This window comes from Balaenoptera ricei, chromosome 16 (genome assembly GCF_028023285.1).
Source record: "Balaenoptera ricei isolate mBalRic1 chromosome 16, mBalRic1.hap2, whole genome shotgun sequence".
Taxonomy (NCBI): Eukaryota; Metazoa; Chordata; class Mammalia; order Artiodactyla; family Balaenopteridae; genus Balaenoptera; species Balaenoptera ricei.
Genome location: NC_082654.1, coordinates 16118574 through 16138374, shown reverse-complemented (window position 1 = coordinate 16138374; position 19801 = coordinate 16118574). Strand labels below are relative to the sequence as shown.

The 19801-nt window shown below is 43.6% G+C and overlaps 1 protein-coding gene across 15 annotated transcripts in view; it reads right to left on the bottom strand.

Annotated features, from left to right (window-relative positions):
* The window catches only part of ABLIM1 (actin binding LIM protein 1), a 343354-nt gene that overhangs the window by 64787 nt on the left and 258766 nt on the right, over positions 1–19801 (bottom strand). The gene's annotated exons all lie outside the window — the stretch shown is intronic.

Here is a 19801-nt window from a genome sequence, read left to right as displayed (position 1 = left end):
TATGGCCAAAAGAGAACTAAAGGATGAACTTCTGTGCCCCAGCTGTCATTTCAGTATTTACCTGTTTCCAGATACTACGCTAAGCACCTCACAAACCATATTCCATCTGACTCTCCCTACAACCCTGTGATAGGGGTATTATGTCCATTTAACAGATGAGGAAATTAAAGCTTAGGGACATCAAGAAATCACCCAAGGTTACTCAGTTAGCAAGGAATGGAACTGTGATCTAAACCCCAGTCTGTCCAACTCCAGACTGTACTCAGAAGCACCAGGTCCCCCAGCCTCCCTACCCTCAGCAGCTCCGTTCATGAGGGGAGACCCTTGCTGGGATCTGCCCTAAAAAGGTGTATTTCCTATGACTTTACAGTATCATCTTTCAACTTCCTTTTTTTTTTTTTTAAAGAATACAAATAAAGGTTTATTTATTAAGGTCTTCACATTTTACAGTTTGCTAAGGCTCAAGGAAGACTAGACGATGTTTTAAGACCTTAACAAAAATTTTACTTTCACGATCCCTCCCACACCCAACTACTCAAACGGTGTGATCAAATGTTATAAAACAAAACAAAAAACCAAAACCACTAGAAATAACACCAAGTCCTTTAAAAACAACTCTCCCAAATGTTATTTCTTGACATAGGTGGTCTGCGTGGTATGGGAAAGAAAATGTGACCCTAAATCCTTGTAAAGCAGCCCTGGCAGCTCCAGCCTGCCTGTCATTTTCAAATCCAATTAAGTCATGTCATGTCTCATAGGTATTAAATGTACTTCCTTGAAACCAGGAACTGATTAAGTAGCATGGATAACATCATCTCATTAGTCTCTTCCGATAAGTTATTAAGGAATACAACATAGTTTAGAGGGTAACCAGGGACTCAAGGATTTGAGGTTGAATTTCCTTGAGTGTTAGCTAGACTTGGTATTCCCTGACCAAGGTAATTGTTGTTACAGTCTGTTCTACAATTTGGCTTTTTTTCTTTTCTTTGTCACAAAAAATGCCATGCATTTTACATATTATATCACAATGTTCTCCCTTACAAGGTAGGCAGGAAGTCCTGAATGCACTTTTTTTTTTCCTTTCTTTGGAGTAGGAAAGAGGTACACCTTAATTTTTTTTTCTTTTAAGTAAACTTCTTTACTGAAGTAGAACATACACTGGAAAAAATGCACAAGTCATAAATTTCTAGTTTAATGAATTGTCATAAATGCAACACAACTTGTAGCTAGCACCCAAACCGAGTAAGAGAACATTATCTGTACCCAGAAGCCCCTTCATGTCCTCTTCCAGTCATTGATTTCTAATCACTATGCTGACTTCTAACTTTTACCTGTCTTTGAAGTTTACATAATAGGAAGCAGATATGTCTGGCCTCTCTTACTCAACACCGTGAGAATTATTCATGATTCTGTGTGTACTTGTACTTCACCACGTCTCATGATTCCATAGTATTCCTTTGTGTAATTATACTACATCTTATTTATCCATTCCACTCTTGATGGACATTTTGGTAGTTTTTAAATGTTGGCTGTTTTGAACTGTGTTGCTGTGAAGCTTCCTGCCCATGTCTTTTGGTGAATTATATACACATTTCAGTGGTACATATACATAAAAGTAGACAATATATGTCAAGGTCATTGCATACGTTTATGTTCAGATTGAGTGCTGCCAAACGGTTATCCAAAGTGGTTTTTGCCTTTTATTACAATTTTAATCCGAGAGGAATTTGAAGGAATTAAATAAGAAGAATCAAATTAACAGCGCTTTACCAAACAGATTCCCAAAGTGATTTCTAACCTCTGTGAAGTGAATGATTTTTTCTTTTTTAATAAAATGGCCTCTTAGTAAAAGCTCTGTACTTTAATCCCATCAGGTATCCATTATTCCAGTATCTCCAGAGTGTCACTGAGCAATTTCCAATTCTCCTTTCATCCTTGTCTTTCTGTTAGAGAGACGTGGATGAACTGATGGAGAGACGTGGATGAAATGCAAATAGTCCTCATATTTAATTCCAATATAGGCTCAAAATCAGCAGGCAACGGCTGGCACTCCCTGGATCACTCTGTACAAGTCTTTGTCATGAAGCTTCAAAAGTGGCTTCTTCCAGTTAGGGCTGAGGCCCACTGGCAAGGATCAAAAAAGAATTGGAATTGGAAGATTGAGGACTTCAGTGGCTACTAAAAGATTTCACTTATCCTCTCATGATTGAGCTTAAACACTTCTTATCCATTATTTTTATTGTTAATAATATCTTTTGCATTTGTTTTGCAGTTGAACGTTTGTGAAGCACCTTCTCGTTTAATCCACCCAATGCTTCGGGGGTACCCTATTACTCTTATGCCTATTTATGGACCAAGAAAAGTCTTCTAAATTACAGAGCTAGTGTTCAATCTAGGGTTTTTGATTAAGTCCATTCTCCCTTCCCCCTACATCCTGGTACATGTCAAGGGTCAGAAAGACTGGAAATTACTTTGGTAACTTGGACAGCTTAAAAATAATAAGCATTGTTTTTTTTTCCTTCTTCCATGAATTCTCATGAGGGAGTACAGCAGCTAACTACCCAGGTAAGATCCAAGGGATCTTTGAAGACTATCCCTTGCACAACAATAACTCACTTGGGGTGATAATTTGAAATTGTGGACTAGAAAATGATCCTGGTTCCTGGGGTCTCATTAGGAGAGTGTCATTTGGCCCATTTTAGACATGTTATTAGGCTGCCCCAGTTTCGGTAGGTGCAACGTCAGGAATATAAAAGGTGGATGTTTGAGAAATCTGTTAGGTTGAATGCTGTACGGAACTTTCAGCATGTTTGGATGTATTGGGACCCAACTGCTTATTTCCCCCAATCCTATGTACTGTCTGAAAAGACTTGTATATTCTATAATGTTAAAAGGGTAGAAAACTATTGCTTCTGCCTAGTTTGCAAGATTGCTATGTAGGTAAAAGAAATGTTAATTACATGTAAATTCACCTTGAGTACTATGACACAGGGAGAGGATGAACTAGGTTGCAAAATACCAGCTATTCTAGGCCATTTTCTTTCCAAATACTTACACTCTGAAAGGGATTTTTAAGGGGTCTCTTTAGGAAGTTAGACCCAAGAGGGACAGACTCTCAGAATCCAATGGGATACTACGTTGAACACTGAGTAGAACGCCAGGTCAGCTGCTGCTCTGCATGTGCTAAAAACTATTTGCATAATTCCAGGGAAGGAACAACGAGAAACTCATCATGCTTCCGGTTTAATGCAACCCGTTTTTCAAATGCAGACACCACCCTACAGTCAAGGTTAAAGGTTTTACATATTTTCCTTTCTTAACACCAGGAGATAAATATTTGCCTTCAAGTTCAACATTCTTGAAATCTAATCCCAACTGGATAATTTTTGTCTCTTGTTCAAGGGCAAACACTTAAGGTTTCTTATTACTCATGATCTCATTCCTGGTCTCCTTTCCAACTCAAGAGCATGTTGGAGTCAGGAATGCACAAATAACAGCAATCCAAAGCGTCTCGTCCCTGCCAGATGCTCCAAGGGAATCAACGATCAATACACATGTCCTGGCGGCCAAATGGCACAAGTGTGTGCCTGGGAGAGAGGGGATGGGAAACAGCATGCAGGTCCCCTGTATTTATCATCTTAGTAATGACTTTGTAACTTGTAGGAAACATACAGAAAGCAGGGTTTTTTTAAATTAAAAATATTTAAGCTTGTTATATAGTGTACAGGAAACATGTCATCCCAGTTCAGTGAGATTCTAGTTTGTCAACTGCTTTTCTTCATCAAGTTGCTATCTCTAAAGTAAATTCCACTTCTATGATTTTTATCTTCTCCAGGAATTGCAAACATTTCTCTATCCTACCCATTCTTTTTCCTTCCTCGATATTTCTATTCTAAAATAACTCTTAAAGGACTTCATGAGAGTTGGGTAACCCAGAGCCTTGGGCATAGCCCTTGCCTTGCTTTGGAGTCTTGGGTGATCCTTACAAGTTATTTCCACTAAAACCATGGCTCTGAGTTATCAACTCTTTTACAGATGGTTCAGCTCTGGGCTGCCTACAGCCCCGTATCAGACTAAAAATATTTTTTCTTCCCCAGGGTTAGAGGAGCCTTCAGGGTGGGAACCAATACCAGAGCAGTCAGAAAAACACAGCTTGCTTTTAAAAACAACCTTGTCTGATTTCCTCTCCCACTGTGGCTGGACTCTACCCCCTTAACAAACAACCAAGCCTTCCAGCCCAGAATCTGCAGAGCCCAGACTCTACCGTTTCACTAGGAGCAGCGGGGAGGGGTGCTCTGGCCGTCACTATCAGTGCTAATGGTCAGCAGGAAGAAGAAACAGAGCGCAAAGTAAATTCTAAGATGGAGAGGGAGATGTATGAAAGAATTCAGGACCCCACATTTGGCAATACCCAAATCAGAACCCATTTAAAAGCAAAGCTCATGTCTTTGGATGACGACCAAAGCATTTCTGTATCCTGCAAAGAAAGAGATACATGATTCACATTCCAGTCTTTACAGCCTGGGTGGGGGCTTGCTCTGTGAGCGACCCTCTGGATTCCTCTGGAAGGGCAGGCCTCTGGGCTGGAGCCAGGATAAGCAGAGAGTTCCCGGCCAGGAGGGCAGGCACCCTGCCAGCCACACCTGCTGCCCCTCCCACCCGTTATGTCAGGTGACAGAGGGTCCTGTCAGAGGGAAGCCAGTGACCTTGTCGTGGCTAGACGCTGGGACTCAGATGACAGCCTGAGTCACAGACATGGACCAGTGATTCTGCGCAGTCACACAGCTCTGGAACCTTTGAAGTGTTAGATCCTGTGACCTGAGCCGAGGTCAAGCCTGCACTTTGCCCCAGGGCAGCAGACTGGCCTGAGTTCTGAGGTCAAGGCATCCAAGTGCTCCTCAGCAAAGTCTACTGAACTTAGTCAAAGCCAGCCGGCTCCTCTGATGACAGACAGACAGGCAGGCAGGCACACAGACAGGAAAAGCCCAGCTGCCTGGGCAAAGCAGCCACTCTGCAAAGAAATGCTGGTCAGTCCTCCCTCCTCACCACTCAGCAACTGGACCAGAGGCCCTTTACTGAGCTAAGGACATTTAAACGGCAGGTTAGTTTTTGTTAAACACCACATGGATCACAATCCTCTCTGGATAAAACGTCTTTAATGTCATCCCATTACCTGCTGACAAAAGTTGAACCTCCTACCCCGGCATTCAGCAGCCTCCACGACCTGGTCTCAATCTACCTGTCCCGCTTTAAAGAATCATAGGTTCCCCTCAAGAGAGGTGGAGTAGCTCTGGGGAAGGGCTTGGGCACCAGCAGCTTTAACGAGCTCCCCTAGTGATTCCCAGGCGCGGCCCAGGCTGAGAGCTTCTAGAGTGAGCCTTCTCCAACTCCCCAGATTCGGGCATTCCCTTCGACTTGCATTTATTTCTGGTCTCGAATATATACTTTTTAAACATTGATGGAAGTAGACACCCCTTTATCTAATGCAATAAATTATAACTGCTGGTTACTTAACAGGTTTTCCCACTAGACTTTTCACTTCTCAGAAGAAAGGACACCGTCTTATTCATTTTCATATTTCCAGAGTCTTGTAGGTGTTGAGCACATAGTAGGTATATTTTGCAAAAATAGTCTACTTTATATAATAAAATACCAATGCTCCAAGCATTGGGTCAAAAGCTGCCTTCTCTAGGGACCTTTTCTTATCAATGTCACCTGGATATGACCCCACCTCATCTGCACTCTTAAATAAATAGCATTCATTTATTCCATTCATATAGCGCCATGAGCTTCTAGATATTTCTGTGTTTTAGGACTTCCACTAACTTTTAAGTTCCATTAAGGCAGGGACCGTGTCTTTTATAATTGTATATTATAACAATAATTATGCAATCAGCTAGCAAGTACAAGCATTAAATGCTAAATTCTTGTTTAAAGAATGAATTATACCTCAAACTAGTAGACCCAAAATATGTTAGGTAAGTATAGTACTGAGAAAAATTATCATGCTGTAGAGCAATGACAGAATGAATTTTTGAAATCAAACTATATTGGTAAATTTACGTTAGGATTTTATTCTATTCTAAACTATGTTTTCCTTTTAAAAATTCTTTTTTATCCCCCCTCACCTCTTTCTAGAATAGTCCTACTTCCTGTAATTTGCTCCTAATACATTTCCCGGGAAAGAGTAATTCTAATTCTTTCAGTATGAAACAAACAGGTCACCTGCAAAAAACACTCCCAAACTCTCAAGAGAAAAACCAACTGTCTATATTCTCCAATATCATCAAGTTTAAAGGCCTCCCTTTCTTATGGGACCAAACAGCTGTCCCTCTGCCGCTCTCTCCAGCGTGAAAACGGTGACATCACTTCCTTATCAACAAACTATCTCAGGTGCACTGATGCTCTCTTAGCATCTTCCTGGAAAGGTTGGTCCAGGCACTCCCCATCCAAGACAAGTCAACTGCCTTCTGTCCAATTAGGACAGGAAAGCTGCTCCCACTTCCTTGCTGCAGGCCAGCTGTGATAAGCACGAGATGACTTAGATTTGTAAACCTTGCTGGGAGGGATACTTATCCCAAAAATAATGAGTCTATTAAAGGCAGGAGCCTGAACAAACTGCTGTTTTCACCTGTGCATAAAGCAGGCCAGATTTCGTGATCTGGAGAAAGGAAATGTGTTCCAACCCAATGTAATGCACACACGTGAGTGCCTGGTATATAGTAATGTCCAGCTGTGTTTTCTAGGGACCAGAGGCCTGTGTGCATGAGGTCAAAGCCTTTAGGCAGGAGCCTTGTTCATTTCTGCATCCCCAGTTTGTGCAAACAGTAAGTGCTCAATAAGCATTCACTGAATGAAAGACTCTGCCCTGGGATCAAGAGGAGGGGACAGTGGTTAATGATGATTCATGGGGTCAGAGAAGACATCACGGAATATGGACCTGTAAATGGAGATTAGAAATGTAAAATAGATAGCTAGTGGGAAGCAACCGCATAGCACAGGGAGATCAGCTCGGTGCTTTGTGACCACCTAGAGGGGTGGGATAGGGAGGGTGGGAGGGAGGGAGATGCAAGAGGGAAGAGATATGGGAACATATGTATATGTATAACTGATTCACTTTGTTATAAAGCAGAAACTAACACACCGTTGTAAAGCAATTATACTCCAATAAAGATATTAAAAAAAAAAAAAAGAAAGGTAAGCAGAATCTCCCTTTCATTACTATATGTACCAAAACTCAAGACTTTTTTCCCTATCACTCACATCATAGCCAAGAACATATCCACCTGGACCACTCCATCCACCCTCTCTTTCCCCAACACACAAAAGCAAACCCAGAAAACCAGACATTTCTTTACCTCGAGTTGCTTTTCTATATAATTTCCATATATAATGATGAGCTAAAAGCTCATTTCTTACCCCTTATACATTTAACTGATAGATGGGATAAATTAAGAGAACAAAAATCACAGAGGGGACAGAAAGAGAAGAAAGAAGAATACTAGTTCTTCATTGCAGAAAAGCAGCGATCTTAGAAAACTGTGTTTCAAACGTCCCAACCATGCAACATAATGGCTCAGAACAGGAAGAAATTAGCTTTATTTCAGTAACAGCCAGTATTCTACCACCTCTTAAATCAAGCAAAAATAATTATCATACACACACACACACACACACACACACACACACACACACACAAAACCACTGGCAGGCAACATCCGACAGTAATGATTTCACACTCAATTTATCCCGAGCTAGCTTATACCACATCACAGCAATTTCACCGGGTAGACTTGCTTCAGTTCACCTCTTCCTAACCTACAGTAAACGACCACCAATAAAAGTCCAACTCAGCCTGCAGCACTAGTGGTCCTGGAGTCGACGTGAATTTAATGTCCCTCACTAATTCTGGTGGCTGGTGACAGCAAAGGGCGTCCCTCATCAACCAGGAACAAAAGAACAGCTAAATGGTTCTTAGCATTCCTGTCTAGTCCAGAGTATGTAGACATAAGCGATTGATTTTTCTGAGAAAGGTGATGGATTCAATGCTACCAAGAAATATATCCTTTACCAAAGAGACGGCAAGGATTAGTGCCCTAGCAGAGTCTAGTTGGCTACTGATATCTGCTAAGTTTGGGTTGTGTTTCAAATTTCCAAGACAGAGAGATTCTTAAAAACGTCATCACAAGCCTGAAAAGTTTTCAAACGATGCTCTCCCTCAAATGATGGTACCCAAGGAATCACTGTGTCTGGCCTCTAGGCTGTATGGGTATCTCTTCTTGGACTATCTGCAGATTAGTTATCTCAGGTGGCTTGCTCTATGCTGCTCGCAGTAGACTCAGAGAATAAGAAGCTATTTTTCAATATTAGATAGAAGTAAACATAATTAAGACATGAAATGGGCATTTTGAATTATGAACTGTTTTGTTAATTTATGCAATCATTCCCCTGAATTAATTTTTATAGCTGAACTAGAACCGTACCTTTCCAGCAGTGAGTGCATAAAGACACATACAAAAAGGCATTCAAAGTACAGGAAACGGGCTTCCCACAGGCCATTGAGCAGAGTTTAAAACTGTTTCTACACTAGTGCGATCCTGTTTAGAAATTTAAAAGCGTTAGTCTGAAAACTAAGAGGCACAAAGCACCCGTCCTTGATAGCTACCGCCATGGCATCCTTAGGGATTAAAGATTCAATTAAGAGTCTCCATGGGCTTTTTGCCTGAATGCAAGTGCACCTTTCAGAGAAACACAAAATCTAAAACACATCTGGGGATATCTCCCAGCACCTGAACGTGGGTTAGTCCAGGTGAACGCGCAGCGGGTGTAAAAGAACAAATCCACGCACGAGATCGCATTAAGAGCAAGTCAAGACCAGGGCCATTCAGAAGTAACGTGCGGCTGAGGCTACCCCACGCTCATGATCCCCCAGTGAGCGAGTTAAGGCCACCCTGCTTTGGGGAGAGCCTCGTCCTCCCCCAACTCCAGTCCCAGGAACTGCCACTGTCTCCACGACCCACCACTGGCCACAGAGAATGATCCAGGCTGGAAAGGTGACCACACCATGGCAATGGCACCTTCCCCAGGACTTCCTGATGTGAGCAGGGGAGAGAGCAGCCTTTTCCACTGAGGTTGAGCTGCTCGGAGCCCCCGTAGCTCCGTCCTTTTCAAGCAGAGAGAGTAGGTTTGTGAGCATGAACACACCTGCAGAGACAAGCCGACAGCCCAGAGCACGCAAGCAGCATCCGAGGCCCAGGCTTCAGTCCCTCCGGCCCTCTGTGGCGGCCTGGTCCTGTGAGTCCTGTTGTGCTTCAGTTGGTGTTAGGGGTTGACTTGTGTCCCCTAAGAAGATACGTTTGTTGCAATTCCAATTCTCAACACCTCAGAATGTGATCCTGTTTGGAAACCGGGTTGTTGCAGATGTAATTAGTTAAGATGAGGTCAGACCAGAGTTAGGTTGGCTCTTAATCCAGGATGGCTGGTGTCCTCATAAGAGGAGGAAAGGGTGACAGGCTCCCTTAGAATGCCAGGTCACAGGAGGCAGAGATTGGAGTTACGCTGCCACAAGCCAAGGAATGCCTGGGGCTACCAGAATCTGGACCAGGCAAAAGGGACCCCCCCTCCTGCCCTCACAGAGGCCTCGGAGAGAGCCTGGCCATGCCAACACCTTGACTGTAGACTTCTAGCCTCCAGAACTGAGAGAGAATAAATTTCTGCTGCTTTAAAGCCACCCGCTTTGTAGTACTTCGTTACGGCAGCCCTAGGACACTAAGACAGCTGGACTGAGGTGAGTTTCTGCCACTTTTGACCAAAGGCGCTGTCTCCCAGTGGAAAGTGGGCTGGCCTCATTTCTCAGTTTTAGAAACTAAAACCTTTTTGCATCCAAATGCCTTGTGCAACACAAATAACAGCTGTTTTCTCAGACTATTAAAAACAAGTGACATACCCAGCCACAATCCTTTAGTTTTGCATGAATACAACTTTCCTCTGAAAAATTATACAAATAGATGGTGCTGGTAATCCAGGCCTCACGCTGGAGTCAAACTTCGAAACTCAACTATCAGTGCCGGTTAAGTTCAGAGCAAGGCCACCATTCAGCTGGCACCAGCTGAACTAAAAATCCCTGGGGATTACAAAAGAAAGTTTTCCTTCTGCTTCCTTTTCTTTTTTTAAAATAAATTTATTTATTTTATTTATTTACTTTTGGCTGCGTTGGGTCTTTGCTGCTGCATGCGGGCTTTCTCTAGTTGCGGCGAGCGGGGGCTACTCTTCGTTGCGGTGCTCGGGCTTCTCACTGCGGTGGCTTCTCTGTTGCGGAGCACGGGCTCTAGGCGCGCAGGCTTCAGTAGTTGTGTCACGCGGGCTCAGTAGTTGTGGCTCGTGGGCTCTAGAGCACAGGCTCAGTAGTTGTGGCACAGGCTTCGCTGCTCCGCAGCATGTGGGATCTTCCTGGACCAGGGCTTGTACCCGTGTCCCTTGCATTGGCAGGCGGATTCTTAACCACTGTGCCACCAGGCAAGCCCTGCTTTCTTTTCAATTAAGGTATCAGATATGCAAATACTTTTCTCATTAGCCTCTTATTTTGCTGAACTTGGCAAGAAAATTCCTAGAAGCCTTGCAGTTCTGGCCTTAGACTGATCTTAGACTTGCAAATAACTCTCAGCAGATGCCATTCCTGGGGCTGCCAGGGTTCTCCTCAAAAAGCAGGGCTGCTGATTATGACAAGAATTAGGCAGGGAGAAAAACCTGAGAAGGAAGAACACTGATGTTTAGACAGAGGACATGGAGTGGGTTGAATTGTGGCTCCTTCAAGGTATGTCCACCTGGAACCTCAGAATGTAACCTTGCTAGGTACAGGGGTTTTGCAGATGCAGTTAAGGTAAGGATCTTGAGATGAGGTCATCCTGGATTAGGGTGGGCCCTAAATCCAATGACAAGTCCTTACGAGAAAAGAGAAGGGGAAACAGATCGAGAGACATGAAGAGGAAGGCCACGGGAAGACTGGCAAAGATTGGAGTGATATGTCCACACGCCAAGGAATGTTCAGGATTGCCAGCCGCCGTCAGAAGCTAGGAGAGAACATGGGACGGGTTCTCCGTCAGAGCCTCCAGAAGGAACCCACAAAGCTACTGACACCTCGATTTCAGTTGTCTGGCGCCCAGGACTGTGAGTGAATAGATTTCTGTTGTTCTAAGCCACCAAGTTTGTGGTCCTTTGTTACAGCAGCCCTAGGAAATGAACACAGGGCATCTCCAAAAGTACAGACATTGAAGGGCAGGCACAGGGCGTGTCTAACCTCATTCACCACAACCCATATTCCACAGCACTACACAAAACTTGGCATTTTCAGGATTTCACAGAAATCTCTTCATAATCAATCATGATGTTAACCCTAAAATTTGCTTGGAAACCTTCATCGCCGTGCAAAGTCATGTATTAACTTGCCCCTTTGTACACAACAAGACATCATCTTTGACTGTCGGCCAGTAATTATTTACATCTATAGTTATTCTCTTGTATTTGTTATGGTTTCTTGGAGCAAGGTAAAGAATGAGGCCACTGTGCGGCCTTTAGGAATAAAGTCCTAAATCCATAAGCACTGGCCCCGAGTCATTGCCAAGTGAAGAAAAGGAAACTGTAAAACAATAGACACAACGCGGTCCTATTTGTCTAAAAAAAGGGTATATACCCTCCCACGTTTATCTGTGCATTGGAAACAGGAGAAAAGCAAGATACAGAACTACATTCGGTGTGACAGAATCCATGTGCCTAAACTCCATGTACGTAAACACTTCTGTGGCTGCCAGGGGCTCCGAACAACACCCACCCCTGGGGAGCGGGGTGGGGAGGGAGAGGGGGGATGTCTACCAGGGCTGGCAAACTGTAGCCCTGCTTTTGTAAATAAAGCTTTATTGGAACGCAGCCATGTCCATTCGTTTGGGTGGTGTCCATGGCTAGTCCGGCCCTTCAACAGAAGCACTGAGTAGCTAAGACAGAGACAGTAATGGTCCGTGAAGCTGAAAATATTTACTATCCGGCCCCTTACAGAAAGAGTCTGTACAGAGTTACCATCTGCCCTCTGCCTTCTATGATTCTATACCATGTGCTTATTTGTTTATTCATATTTATTTAAAATGAGCACACATCACTTTGTAAAGAAAACTTTTAGAAGTTCTCTACTTGGACAGGGCAGGGCATCGTGGGCAGGCATCAACAATCTTCCTGGGGCTTCGCTGGTGGCGCAGCGGTTAAGAGCCCGCCTGCCAGTGCAGGGGACACGGGTTCGAGCCCTGGTCCGGGAAGATCCCACGTGCCGCGGAGCAACTAAGCCCGTGCGCCACAACTACTGAGCATGCGCTCTAGAGCCCGCCAGCCACAGCTACTGAAGCCCGCGCGCCTAGAGCCCGTGCTCTGCAACAAGAGAAGCCACCGCACTGAGAAGTCCACGCACCGCAACGAAGAGTAGCCCCCGTTCGCCGCAATTAGAGAAAGCCCGCGCGCAGCAACGAAGACCCAACGCAGCCAGCCATAAATAAATACATACAAACATACATACATACATACATACAATCTTCCTGGAAGCAGGTGGGAACTCAGACGTTTTCAGGATAAGAACGAAAGTGTCTAGTGGCCTGGAAAGGGAAGGTGTCTCAAAACAAAGAGAATATAAAATAAAGCTTTGAGCAAAAACTTCTCAAATATCCACAGAACGACCAGCAGAGAAATTCACTCAACTCCCTAGTACCCTGCTTTCACGCAATAGCTTTAATATTCCAAAGGCCTTTTGGAATACCTGCTTTTTTTTTTTTTTTTTTTTTTGTACAATAAGCAGAGAAGTAGTTGAATGGGGTGGCCTGGGGAGTGCTGGGGGTGGTGAAACACAGAACTGCTCTGAGACTCGCTTCTGGCTCTCACCAATAGGTTGTGCCTTCTTGTGTTTTCTGGGTCTCAATATCTTTAACTTTAAGAAGGTCAGACCAGATTAAATCTATGTAACGATCCTGCCATGATATTTCTAGGGGTCTTGAGCAGGAATTACCTTTAACACAGAAAATCAGGTAGAGAAGAGATCTTTCAGGTTGGTGCCAGGCCAGGTCTGGGAACCAACCAACTGAGTTGCAGCCCGTGTCGGTGTGAGTTCAGATTAGGCAAGGCCCCAGTTACCAAATGGCTCTGGGCTGGAAGTAATGCATGAACTCAGTCAGAAATTCCTTTCCAATACTCTCATTCCAAAGTCAGTTAAATTCAAACCACGAGACACAGTTATTAATGAGCACACCCAAGACCATTATGGAGCTTGAGGGTTTTGTGTTAAAAAGTTGTGTTAAAAAGTCACAGTTCCTCCAATTTTGCTCAGGCATGGTTAAAGGGCCTATAGTGGCTGTGATGGACAGAGAAGCTGGGTCACACATTGGGGTTCGTGACAGATTCCACACACATGCTACCCATGACAAGAGCACCTCTTGGTGGTCCCACCCCCAGTGCTGGAGGGCCTTTTGATTTTATCACATCAACAAATAGCACATGAACTCCATCTTCCTGCTTATCCTCCCACCAAGGAAAATGGGAACCAGCTGGGTTGGCCCCAAACCTGGGTGAAACTTGGTCATGCGCCAAGGAAAGCTTTGACCGACCAGCCTTGTCAGGATTCTGCCCTATTCGAGTCATCATCAGGACTCGTCGTGTGCTGGAAAATTCAAGCTGCCAGACGATGAGGGACCTGCTCGCAACACACCAGCACAGTCTGCCTAGTTCCTACCCGAAGACTCACATTACCGGGCACACCACAGATGAGGGCACCCCGGGCATGTGCACTCTTTCCACCTCAACGCTATGAAAATTCAGCAGCTTTTATCATCTTAGAACGGGCTTAGAGAATCACATGCACGTGTCGGCAGAGGCTTCTGATCTTGGCTTTCTACCTCAGCAATGGAACATCCTGGGGCCAACCAAACTCATAAAGACTGGTGTCAGCCTTTCTTCCATATTTTTAACACAACCAAGTGGAGGGGCAGGCAATTGGAAGCACTTGGTTGTGTTAAAAATATGGGAAGAAACACTGACACATTGTACATTTTCAGGCTTTTTCCTAGTTTTTTTTTTTTTTTTTTCACTTGAAATGTCCATCTATGGCTGCTACATTTTTTTCTTAGTAGAAGCTTTATGTTCTAAGGGAAATCAATGTAACGTTGGGAGCTGAAGACAGGGAAACTGGTCCCCAGGGCTGCCCAGGAACCACCTCGGTTAAAGTTCATATGCATGACTCAACAATAGCTGAACTTTTTACGGATGGATTTGCTTACATGAGAAAAATGAGAGTTTAAATAATCAATTAAGCCCTGTCAGTTTAAAAAAAGTGACTTAAGATACACCAGCTAGTTGTCCTTAGAGATGAGCTAATACGCTCATCTTTATACTATTTATATAATACTGCAAATAATATTATAAATAATGTTTATATTATAAATAATGCTTATAAGCTCAAATAATAAGGAAGAGAGGGAGGAGGTGAGGTGAGGTCTTAGGTTTCATTCATTTGGCAAAAGCTGATGGCGGGCCTGTGAGTCAACCTGATGAAGAGGAGACAAATGCCGTGGAATATGGGCTTTGGAGACAGACATTATGGATTCAAATCCAGGCCCTGCGAGTAATCATCTGTAGGCCATTGGGCAGCTGCTCTGAGCCTCAGTTTCCTTATTTGCAAAACAAAGGTGAAAGTAATACAGAGTAATGCACATGGGTGAAAGGACATTAATGAGACAGGGTTATAAAGTGCAGTAAGAACTAATAATAACTGCAGCCATAATCACCCTTTATTAGATATTCCTGTCCCGATGCTTACCCTGCAGAGGTGTGGCTGACTCCAAAACAAGGGACTACAACAGGTGACACTGTTGGTGTGATGTGCCCAGTGAGGTGGGCATGGGGGAGAAAACCACCCAAGACTACTGTGGAGGGGGGCACCACAGAAGGGGAGCACTTGGTTAGATTTAAAGGGGAGCAGGAGGTTACAGGCAGATAGCACCCCCCGCCTCCCTTCTTCCCTCCCCATTCATTCCTCCATCTATCCATCCACCATCCATTTACTGGGCACCTACCTACCTACCTTCCGTCAGATACTATTTTATTTTATTTTATTGAAGTACAGTGGATTTACAATGTTGTGTTAGTTTCCGGTGTACCGCAAAGTAAATTCAGTTACATATAACTTCTTTTTCAGATTCTTTTCCATTATAGGATTATAGGTTATTACAGGATACTGAATATAGTTCCCTGTGCTATACAGTAGGACCTTGCTGTTTATCTGTTTTATATAAAGTAGTGTGTGTATGTTAATCTCAAGCTCCTAATGTATCCCTCCCCCACCCTTTCCCTTTTGGTAACTATAAGTTTGTTTTCTATGTCTGTGAGTCTGATTCTGTTTTGTAAATACATTCATTTGCAGATCCTGTTTTAGGTGCTGGGAACATGGCAGTACCTGTCATGAAGTTTACATTCTAGCAACAGGTGACAGACAACGACGTGTATACAAACAAAGAAGAATTTCAAATCGTGGAAAAAAAGTGCCATGAAGAGAATAAAACAGGGCCAGGGGACAGAAGATGACCTGGGGGAAGAATGTTCCAGGCAGAGGGAACAGCAAGTACAAAGACCCCGAGATGGCGAGAGAGTGCTTGAGAGACAGAAAGAAGGCCAGTGGGCTGGAGTGAATCGGGGGGAGAGATGTAGGTGACTTGGCGGGGCAGGGCAGGAGCTTAATCGCAGATTACCTCCTTGGCTAAGCCAAGGTAAGGTTTTTCAATAGGTTTTTACAGTTCTGAGGTTAAAAGTCAAAACAAAAAAAAAAGTCAGGGGTTTCCCTGGTGGCGCAGTGGTTAAGAATCTGCCTGCCAATGCAGGGGACACGGGTTCGAACCCTGGTACGGGTCCGGGAAGATCCCACGTGCCGCGGAGCAACTAAGCCCGTGCGCCACAACTACTGAGCCTGCGCGCCACAACTGCTGAAGCCCATGTGCCTAGAGTCCATGCTCCGCAACAAGAGAAGCCACTGCAATGAGAAGCCCGCACACCGCAACAAAGAGTAGCCCCCGCTCACTGCAACTAGAGAAGCCCGTGCGCAGCAATGAAGACCCAACGCAGCCAAAAATAAAATAAATAAATTTATATAAAAAAAACAAAGTCAGGCACATTTTTTTTCCTATGCTTTAAAACTCTTTAAAAACCACAAAGGAAGACTGGAAATCTGCACTCGCCAGCACCCCCCACCCCAGTCCTTAGGCCCTAAACTTTGCTATGTAAGAACCAACACCTTCTTTAATCTGTTGCCAGAACAAGATACACTTTGCATCCTAAACAAGCTGCCAAAACAAAGCAGAAAGCTGGGCTAAAACTCTCTGTTAGAGGATGTTTTAAACTGTTCAAAACACATTTCTCTATCTTTTCAAGTATGTTTATTTGGACAAGGTATACGGATATAAGCACGGATGCAAGGAGCCAGCTGCAGAGCCCCAAGACAAACCAACACTATTATTATTTAGCAGGAGGGTAAGATAAAAGCCGTCTTAAGTGTAAGCAAGCATTCCTGCTTCATCTAATGTTTATGAGCAAAAAAACGACCTCAATGTGAACCAGCAATGCTGAGGAGGACACAGACACGTATTTGCCAAAGACATTCCGGGCTTGGTGAACAGGAAAAGCAGTGGGGTTTGTTTCCTCTTTTGTTAGGGCCCCCTCCCTGCAAGGTCACAGTTTAAGCCTGGGCAGCTTAAGGCACCCGGTTAGACTCATTCTTGCCCATATTGACTCATACCAGGGGCTCTGCTTTAGAAAACGGAGCTGGGGACAGTCTTTGAATCACAGCATTAAGACCATCTTGGGCTCCTTTACATACCACTACTGCATCTTTACATCCTGCATATTCCAGGGAAGTCCCCATTTCAAGTCATCTGCCTCATCTGGACAGCCCACGTCCTGATAACTGATTCAAGAAATGTGGGCTCTTTTGAGCACTGTTCTGACTTCCCAGTAGACACTCCCAATTCTCGAAGACTTCAGACTCCAACACATAAGAGTATATAAGGCATATTTTTTCATTTGTGATCTACAAGTTCATTGGACTGGATAATTTTCTTAAAAGCAAAGAGGATGGGAATGCATTGCCTTTAGGTCAAGTCCTAGGCTTGGTATGCTCTTCTTCTTACTGAAGCCACGAGGCAGCTTTAGCATGTGGGGCTTTAAATATAAGAGCATAAGTTTAATATCTGGACCTCAGGAAGAAAAATTTATAAAGCTCTCCCCTCCAAATTTTACAACCCGCAGAACCACTACTCCTATATCCTTAAAAGACTTCCCTGGTAGTCTTTCAAACATTAAAGGCTGCTTGGATGGGGAATGGATTTGTCCTTTTGAAAAAAATACACAGAATAGACTATGTGGACAGGACACAGGTTGCAGACACGCAAACTTCTTGCAGACCAAGCTCCCAGGTGGTCTTTGTAGGGGAATCACTGACATTCACTTGTTTACTGAGCAGCCAGCATCCGTAGGCACTGTGCTACATCCTGGTGACAAAATGGACCTAAAATACTAATGTTCTCTGCATTCATAGATCTCAGATCTAGTAAATGGGGGAGTGGATTTTCAAATGAGGAAATGCTTCTAAGAGAGCACAAGGTGTCAGATACATAGGTACCTCCAGGTAGAGGTAAACGGAAGATGCGTTTTGTAACGAATCACAGAAAACACCATGGGCCATTCCAACCCATCACCAAGAATGACTCCAACAAGTAGAGGTGTTTCCTGATATGCTCAGCCAATGTCATGCACCACCCCTACCCCCCTACCCGAGCTGGGCCTGAGGAGGGTTCCCTCCCCAGAACAGCCTGTGGCAGCTCCTTGCAACATACCATGGTGCTCAGCACCTATCATGTTCTTGGAGAAATGCCAAGAAAATGTAATACATATAGTTTGTATATCAGATTGTTGTTTAATAAGATTATGAATGTATACTTATAAAATTTAAAGCTATAATTAGAACATAGGTCCACCAAAAAAAGTTAAGTAGAACTAAGCAAAATTGGCTATTTCCGATGTTTTGTTCCAGAATTTGTTACGATTTCATTTTGTAATCCGTTAACCTCTGAGAGCAAACACACAACAGCATATGCTAAAGGTGTAAGAAAACTTTTAAACGGAAAAAGTTCCAGCCATTGACTCTTTTGTTATCTGTGAATTGGAAAAAGGCTGTGACTATTTTACTTCATTGACAAAAGGAGACCCAGTTCTCAATCAGAAAGGTTGAGACTTACTGGTGCAGAGGGGGAAAGGAAAAAAGAAATGAAAGCACTTAGCTACAGGTTCCAGAAGAAAAACCAAATAGGTGTGTCCAGATTTACACAAAGGCACACCTATTTTTTACACCTTATAAAACCACGCTATAATACGAGATTCTTCTTTTAAAAAAAAAAATAGTGCATTTCTGGGATGCACTTAAGATAGGATTCCTTTCAGAGAAGTTTGATTAGGCACTGCATCAAATAAGGCCCACAAAGGACCAGGAGGGGAGAGGCCAGGAGCAGAAGAATGTATACCCAGAAGAGTGCTCCATCACCCAGCCCAGGATGTGATTTCAAACAAAAAGAAAACAAAGCAAAGACCAAAATGCTCAGGGCAAAATATTTGTCCTGTTCTTGTTCTTTTGATAAACACCCTCCCTTGGGGTCTTGCCTCCCCGCCCCTGCCACAGCCCTCCCAGTAGGTCTCAAAAGTGGTTACTTAATAGGAGTGGTTCTCAACTGGGGGCTGATTTTGCCCGGCAGGGAACATTTGGCAATGGCTGGAGACGTTTTTAGTTGTTGAGTTGGGGAGGGAATTGCTACTGTCATCTAGTGGGTGGGTACCAGGGATGCTGCTAAACACAGGACAGTTCCCCACAGCAAAGAATCACCCCATCCAAAATGCCAGTCGTGCTGAGGCTGAGAAACCTGGTCTACAGGAGGCAAAACCATGATCATCCCTCTACAGACTTGGGGTGTAAGTCCTGAGTATTTTGGACTTCTCTGTCCTTTTAAATTAGCTATTATTTAGTTGGAGGGAAAAACCTGCAGACCTCTGTTGTCATGATATGATAGCCCCTGAACCAGTTCGATAAGCCACAGATGCAAGGGTTAAACTCACTGACACATGAAAATGCAGAAGGAACCCACCTGAAAACACTAGGTCGAAACGTGCATTGAAAGCTTATTTCAAAGAGGCTGAGCCAGGCCTCACATTTAGTCTTAAAAACCCTTCTCAAAAGTAATTTATATCAAGGAGCTGTGGCAAATTCACCTTTTCTGTAAGTACATCATGACTCAACAAGCCTTTTGATCCATTATAGAATGGCAACAATATTTTAATTAGTCATTTTCACTTACTTGTCAGAACCTGTTTGGATAATCTAAATAACTTCACATCCTCTTAACATGCCTCCTGAGACTGTCTCAGAGAAAACAGGCTCAATTTTCTCGTAAATCCCCGATCCCAGTTAAGGGATAGATGAAGCTGCTATGGCAACCCCACTCCTGCTGACTTTTAGGCGAGACTCACTTTTTTTTTTTTTTTTTAACCTTTCCCAAATCATAAATCTATTTCTTTCATGGCTGAGATGATTTTTCTTGTCTCATTCCTTCTTCAGTGCTAGCACAGCCTGCTTTAAAAATTTTTCTCAAAAATAAATTTTGGAGCATGGTTTGATTAATAACTAGGTTTTCAGAAAACCTGTTTGCATTAGAAAGGCAAGAATCTCTAGATTTCTTACATT